This window comes from Cibotium barometz, chromosome 25 (genome assembly GCF_041138505.1).
Source record: "Cibotium barometz isolate CiBa-2024 chromosome 25, ASM4113850v1, whole genome shotgun sequence".
Lineage (NCBI taxonomy): Eukaryota > Viridiplantae > Streptophyta > Polypodiopsida > Cyatheales > Cibotiaceae > Cibotium > Cibotium barometz.
In genome coordinates this window covers 13,667,680-13,676,179 of record NC_141070.1, presented here as the reverse complement: position 1 = coordinate 13,676,179, position 8,500 = coordinate 13,667,680, and positions in this window count along the sequence as shown.

Here is an 8,500-nt window from a genome sequence, read left to right as displayed (position 1 = left end):
ATTTGTGACTTCATGGTGTGGATGAAGTTTTGGGAGGAAGCATGCGTCATCTACTAGATGCCAAAATTTGGATCTCAACAAGCCGTCGATAACCATAATAAACACAAAGAAAGGTGATGTGGAATTCTAGAAATTTTTTGCGAAGTGTCAACTCTAGGGCAATGACATCATGAGCACTTGCATCCATTGTACACAACATAAACCATATTGGAATGCCCACGTCAAGTTGATTTGGCAACACTACCCAAATGCGTTTGTCTTAAAGGTGCTGTCAATTGCCCAAGAATTATTTTGGGGAAAACACATAGATATCTCTAGTAGATAACATCCATTCATCATGTAGAACTAAGATGAATGGCCTATCTTTTGGATCCATCGCACTTGGATTATATGGTTGGACATACAACACTTACAAGTGAGAAATTTCAAGAAACATTTTAACATAGCTAGAGCCCTAACATCGGTTTGCATATCACCTTTTGTTGTTTTTGCAAAGCCAAAGCCTCCATATACATTGTTGCCCAATCATCATTCGTAACCCTATCTGCATCAACATTAGAGTGAGTATAAGCAATCAAACTAGATGCGATTATTGAAATGAAGGTGTTGAGAAGTACCTTGAATGCGAGCTTGGTATGACAACATTTGGATTTCTTTAGGGATCATAAAGAACCTGTAGATTGTGGGATCAAGTGCAAAAGCCCTCTCCATTTGAATTCTTTCTTTGGATAATGAAATTTGTGCAACATGGCGAGAGCTTCCAACATCAAACAAGTCCTCTATGCAACATTTTATAACAATTGGGTGAACTGGCAAATGGTACAAGTCACTTCTCGACCGTGCGACATGCCCTTCATGGATTGGATTGACAATAATGTGAACATCATCACTCCCATCTATGAATTCTAATTGCACCTTAAATGGGCAACCACACTTCTTTGATGTTCACAGTCTCTTTATCTTTCCACTTCGCTTGGGTGTACCTCCTCGATTGCATATATAGTTGACCCTAAGGCAGCTCTAAGGCCTTAAAGCCAAAAAAGCAAAGCACCAAAAGTTGAGTAATATTTTATTAATAAAAGTAAAAATAACAAAAGCAAAGGCAAAAAGGAAAAACCAAAGCATAAAAAGGCAAAGCAAAAGCATGGACAAGCTTTTGGTAAAAAGCAAGGCTTCCCCAAGGTATACTTGAATGAGTGCAGAAAAAGGCTTGCAAAGGAGAAGAAAAGGGAAAGCGGCATGGCTATAGATTCTTCTTCATCACCTGTAGGGAAAGATGATGCATCAGTAAATCTCCTGCAAGATGAGTGGACTTTCCTTACTTGCAGTTACGATGCATCATCGAAATGAAGGAATAATGGTCTTCTCCACACAAACGATTCTACCAAATGGGGAGGGATGTCTGGAAGGATATCTATTTGCTTAAAATTCATTACTTACATAAATTCTTATTTGTGGCTTGGATAAAGCTCTAAATAACTCTACCTTTATATGTAAAAAATACAGAAGGGACCGAGCTATTGGCTCTAAGGGTGGCATTCACTCTTCCAAAACTTAAACAAGATTTTGACTTGGGTTTGTGCACTTTAGTCAAATTGGAACCCAGAATTATCTAGGGATCAAGCATATTCTCAATATTGTTCTTCTCTACACTAGCTCATCTCAAATCCAAGCTTTTACACTGAAGAAATTACACCTATACTTAAGCCTCTTTGATTTCATCATCTACCTCCAATTCCTCCAGTAGGGAAAAAAAACATCTCAAGTCTTAAGAGCACTGCCAATATCTCTCCTTATCTTAGGAGTCAATTGACGTTCCTCAGAGGTATACATAAGGTCTTCCCTTTGGAGAGAATTCACTTTGAGTACCTAACTGACCAACACCATTCAACAATCCACTAACACTTCCAGCTTCGGTCCCTTAAGCCAAAGTGATGTCATCCTGCCCCCAATCTGAGGACACCTTGGTGCTTGCTTCTAGCCACCTTCCAACCTATCTAAACACACCTCATTGTAAGTGAACTACGATAGTTATGAGCAAATACATTTGTTTAAACAACCCTTACCTTCCTACCTTGCAATTTGAAGCAAGCATTACTGATTCCCTGGTATATCCCAAGATGCGTAGGTGATCACAAACATTTAATAGGCTCCAATGCTTGCTTGCTTGGACAATCTCTACCCCCACATTGAGAGAGCTATGGGCTCCGCAACCTCCTCTCAAGCTTGTAAGGGAATCGATGCTCCCTTCTTTCTCATCCACTTCTCATAACAAAATCGAATGCACAAAGTGGCACGTGCTCGTGCAAGAATCGAAAGGAGAAATTGGATTGTACTACATTGCACTTGAAATTATCCCCTTTGTGCTCCCCCTCCACAAGGTCCCACCCTTGGCCAAGTAAATTGACCATCTCTTCAACACCCAACAACCTTGCACATGTACATGGTGGGCGTTTGTGTGCACTCAAGGCCTGAAACATGTGGGCAAACACAAGTATAAGGCATGCCCAAGTAAGACCCAATGATCTTGAGGCCTTGGTGTACTTCAAAGAGGCTTCTATATCACTAGCCATCTTTGAGTTAAGAGAAATCGTAGTCCAAACATCACAGGCATTGGCCATTCAGTGCTAGAGAGAGGAGGGGAGGTGATTTCTTCAAGCTTACCAAAGCCATTGTGTGGGCACTACATAGTTGTGTGTGTAGAAGAAAACTTTTCGATGAGCAAGGTTAAAAGGGGCAATGTTGGAGAGTATTCCATCCCCTATATGAGAATGAACAGCATAGAATGTTCGTGTTAGGCTTCGTACAAACTGCTCCTCAATGAAGTTGGAAGGGAAAATATCTGGAAACAAACAAACCCATCAAATGAGGTTGAAAACATGAGCCCATGTAAACCAACCTACTATAGTGAAATCCATACATTTACAAGGAAAAAGAGGAGTGTGATGCTGGGGGGTCGTAATGAAATATCCATTGCTAAGTACACATGTTGTACAAGGGCCACCAACCCATCACGCCTTGAGTCCTTGAAACCTAGTCTATGCCCCTTCCAATGGTGCTCAGCCACATCTCAACGTCAAACTTGATGGGGTCCAGTGGCACTGGGTTGCAAATAGACTTGGTCTCTCGTTTGAAATTGCATCCCAAGCCATCCCTCACATTGTGCAAGAGCATAGACTTTATTGTGTCTCTTGGCCTTCTCCTCAACGAAGATGCACTACCCTCCATGGCTGCTTATGCTGCAATAATTGGAGAGAGAGAGAGAGAGAGAGAGAGAGAGAGAGAGAGAGAGACGTGAATAAGATGTAGGTCTAAGCACTGTTGAGAGAGACAGAGAGAGGAAGGGAGGGAGGGAGGGAGAGAGAGAGAGATTATTGTAGACGTGAATAAGCTACAATACTACGCAGAGTAGAGTAGAGTAGAGAGAGAGAGAGAGAGAGAGAGAGAGAGAGAGAGCTTTGAGTTGCTAGTTTTGGGGGGAATGTACAGTGATGTTGGAGGGGAGAATGGAGTGTAGAGAGAGAGGATGGTGGCGAAAAAAGCTCTTTTTTAATACAATATGATTTGGTTTGGGTTTTTAGGTGGGGAACCACTTTTTTGAAAATTTTGAAAAAAACCCATTTTTTCACGATTTTTTAACCCATGAGATTGATGGGGGCTGAAAATGATGGAGCCCCCCTACTTTTAGTTAACTACCCCCCCCCCCCCCCCCCCCCAATTTATGAAGGCCAATATCTTCTTTTTGAAGCCCTACATTTGTATTAAGAGGAAGACAAGCCTAGTTTCCCCCTACTTTTGGAGGAGACCAAATGTTCCCATTGGTCCATTGCTAATGAGGGTCATTAGCAAAGGGCCCAAAAGATGTCCAAAGGCTTTTTAATGAATTCTTCCTTCAATGGAATCTGCATGGTCTTGACTCATGCGTTGAGAAAATTTATCCTCCATAGCTCCCATCCTTGTAGATTCATTCAATAAAATTTAAGATCAAGGTATGGTTAATGGTATCCAACCTCTCCATAAGGGGTTTGAAATCAAGTCTTTCCATAAGCAATTGTAGAAGAGTGTTTTTGGATATTGCTTATGAACCTTGAGGAGTATGCTTATGAACACTTTCCACATTCACTTCATTTTCAACTCCTCTTGAGGCTTGACCCATGGATTGGGAAGTGTGTTTGTGAGTAATTCCTAGATTCAATTGCTCTTCAATCTCTTCCACCCATAGTGTCCATGGTGCCATGATCAATCAACTCTTCTCCTTCCATGCCCTTCATTACAAGGGAAACTTCCTTGGCCTACCTTTTAGCTTTCTTATCGAGGCATAACAAATGCAAAAACATTTAGTGATTACAGGCTTTCTCCCTTCTGCAATCAAAGTGTGGGCTTCTTCACATGTGTAGGGCAAAGGTGATAGGAGAAGTGTGTGGGAATGATAAAGAGCGTGTATAGGTTCAAGGTAATGTAAGCATTATGCAAAGAAATGAAGAGAAACCCTTGGTTTATAAGGATTCTTCCCTAAACCCTGTTTTTTTCTAGAACCCTGATTCCCTTAGCCAAATTGATCAAGCAATATGAGGAGATAAAGAGGAATAGGATTATGGATTGAAACTCAAAAAATCCCACTATAAACCCTAATCTTGGAGAAAATCCCTTAATCATGTTTCTACCAAGAAATCCTAAAATTGTAATCATTATTATAAATCAATGGTATGGGAGGATAGAGGAGATTTGGGCACTGCTTTGGTCATCGGGGATCACTGCCTTGTCAAGCTATGGCAACTCCTTAAGCACATCCTTGGGCTTTGCATTGTCGTCGACCGTAGACACCTCAACAAGCTTTGCTACATCATTGGAGTTTTTTGCAGTACAAAGAGAAACATACTACTAAACAACAAGTACAATAGCATGCGTATTAGAACGCACAAGGAAACATGGAAATCAACATGAAAGTGAACTGTTGAAACTTCAACAAAACTGAGTTTTCATTATACTCAACATCGTGCTGCACACAAGAGTCCTCCATATGGACAAGTGACATGGTAACATAATATAATGAATACATAAGATTGTAACTTCTTGCATGCAATGGACTTAGCAGACATAAAATTATAGGGTGATACATGCATGGGACTTAGCACACACAAAATTATAACTTTTTTGCATGCTTGGGGTTTAGCGTGATTGGAGGTGGGGGAAGTGTGCACAACAGTTAGTGTACTTTAGATGTCTCTCTTCAATGCTAGCAGTATGTGTAACTATGATCCACTCAAGGAGTAGGTTGGCAAAGGGGATGTGTAGTAGAGGGGAAACTTGGTGGAACGGTAAGTGAGGTTGAGGCACCCCCATCTCCCTTTCTTTTGTGCAAAGCTGAAAAGCAATGGAAATATCATTCCACCTTTAATGTGGACAGTAGTAGTTGGCGTACTTTTGGTTGGCTTTTCCTTATCCCTTGAATGCTAGCACTGCGTGTCACTCTGACATTCCATCTGCCTTTATTTTTTTGTGACCTACAAAGCAATGGAGATAGTACTCCACCTTCCTTTCTTAGGGGGAAATAATTTGGACCACATGGCTCATATGTACCGGTATCGAGATTGCTGCTCATGTTTTTGTCAGTCTTTCTCTTCTTTGACGCACCATCTTTGCCAGTTTTTCTAGGGCTATATTGTCGCCAACTTTAAGTGATGTTGTGCCATCCTTCTCAGTGTTCTGCAATGATGTAGGGTAGGCTACATTCATGTAGACTCATCCAACACATTAATGTTGAGATTGTTATCACTACCTTCTCTGGTACCTCATCTTAAGCATTATGTTCCTCATCATTGGCGTCAACAATGATGTCCACATCGCCCCCCCTTCCCACTAAAAAGCTTCCTCTATGCAAGGGTTTCCTTCTAATTTCATATGCACAAAATGAGCTTTTATGCTACATGCCAATTGAATTTAGAAGCCCACATGTATTGAGGAAGTCTTCATCCAAATACTGTTTCACCACAATCAAGGCCCGTTTACCATTACTATGAGTGGGGCTAAAATGCACCTACAACTTGTGGGGTAGAGCTTGCTTGGGAGATCTCTTGATTACTTACGCAAAGGAATTTCAAACCCATGAAACATTCGATGAGAAATAGCATGCACTCAACATGGGTTTAATAAGTAGACATTACCATATCTCACTCATCATTGAAATAGTGGGTTCCTTCAAACTCTTGCTATAGTTTGGTTTCACTTCGATATTCCCTTGTAAAGTGATTCAAAAAGACCATGTGTAGCACTATGTCTAGACACCATGCTCTTTTCTGTAGGACGGATTACCTAAGAGCAATCAAGTTATGCACATAATGTGCTGCACATGCTTGCAAAGCAAAGAGGGTGGTATTGGTGTGTATAGGGTAGGATGTACCTAAGAGCAATCAAGTTATGCACATAATGTGCTTGCAAAGCAAAGAGGGTGGTATTGGTGTGTATAGGGTAGGATGTACACCCCAAGAACATGTGTTTCATGTAAAGAGAAGTCGCATGCTACACAATCTCCTAAAAATTAAACTCTACCCATTTCAATTGGTGGTGCCTCCGAAGGCTAAGGAACCAAGTAGTGCCTATAATTTGCGAAAGCAAACCACCAACAAATAAGCATCGAGATTGCGCTTCCTCCAACTCTCTCTCCAATTTAGCATTTTGTTCAAGTAGTACATATGAAGACATTAAATCAACCATTAAGTTTTGTACTGCTTCAAACCAAGTATCCACTTTTGCCACTGCTTCAAAGTAGTGGTAAGCTATACTTGTTAGAATTTAGGTGATCTAGCATAGAATGCTTTGTTCTAAGTTTAAAAGCTCATTTACTAGAGTTATTGTGTATAGGTCTAGTAGGTACATTCCCTTGATGTAGGCATCACCTTTTAGGTGAGTCGGGTGAGAAATCTAAAGGAGATGGAGAGATTCAAGGGCTCTAAGAATGCCCGTCTGCATTGAGTCTATATTAACAAGGTCTCACACACATCCTCTAGAAGAGTGTGTGGAGAGTGTGGTGAGCCTACTTTGTGTACTTGCTTAGTGCATAATATATTAAGTGGTCCTTTTTGGAAATTCTCTCTCTACATTTGCATTGTTATGTGATTTACTTCATTGTGACTATATTTATGTTTATGTGATTTACTTCATTATGGCTATATTTATGTTTATGTGGTGACTTTTAAGCACACTCCATTGCTCATTGGCTATACCTTATCTTAATCTAAGTGATTTACTTCATTATGGCTATATTTATGTTTATGTGGTGACTCTTAAGCACACTCCATTGCTCATTGGTTACACCTTATCTTAATCTAAGTGATTGCATATGTTGCTTCATTGGTGTGGGTTAGCTTATGTGCTAATCATCTTTATTGTTTGATTCACTTACCCATTGCCAAGCGAAATCTCACACCATGTCTTTGTAAGGATATGGCACAGAGGAAGAAGATACAACAAGAGAAAGTACACTAGACAATGCAATAGAGAGAATAGAGAGAATTTTAAAATTTTGATTATACAAAAAACAAGAGATATGTACAATATGATGGTGTTGTCCACCCATGCGCTCTAGTGTAAAGCTTAAATGGTGATCTAGAAAGACTCTGGATGGAGGGCGTATTGAGAGTATAGGGAATATATGCTCACAAGCAGTAGATGCCTTAGCTTGTGCCAAGTATGTCCATTTATAGTGCTGCAAGTAGTGCAGGGACATGTCCAAGACGTGGGCGGCTACGTTGCATTGACAAGGCTCACTGCCCCCGCGTATTCATAACGTGTCCCAACCGACCACTGCTCACCAATGATGAAATTAGTATCCAAGGAAATATCGTGGAATATTCCCTATACCTTTTTAGGCCGCAGTCCCCAGCTAATGCTTGTACCCCTCATCATCTCCTAACCATCAACAGTCACAACTACGACCCCTTCCAACATCTAAGCTGGGGTTCCCACTAAAGATATGTGCACCAATGGCTTCTCCTCATAATGAGGGCCATACAAATGTGCACCATACATCAATGTGCGATACATGATGCTGAGAGGCAAGAATTGAACATATACTAATAGCCCCCCCCCCCCTCAATGTCCACCCGAAGATGTACTAAGAGTTTCATGGCCCAATGCCAAGTCCATGAAGATGTCGAGTGAGCTGGTCCTTCCTAAGAGCTTTGGTGAGGATGGCGATGCAGTTCTACTCCGTAGAATAGTACTCTAGCTCCATAATCTCATCCTCAATCAACTCCCACACATAATGATATTGAATCTCAATGTGCTTTGTATGAGCCATGAAACACAGTGTTCTTTGCAATGGCCATGCAACTCTGATTGTCACATCATAAGGTCGTGGTGGTTGACCTCAATGGAAATCCCATATCTTCTAGAATCCTCCTCAACCATACTACCTCACAGGCAGCAAAACAAGCAACCTTGTACTTTACTTCAGTTGAAGAAAGTGCCACTGTGGGTTGTTTCTTACTAATCCAAGAGA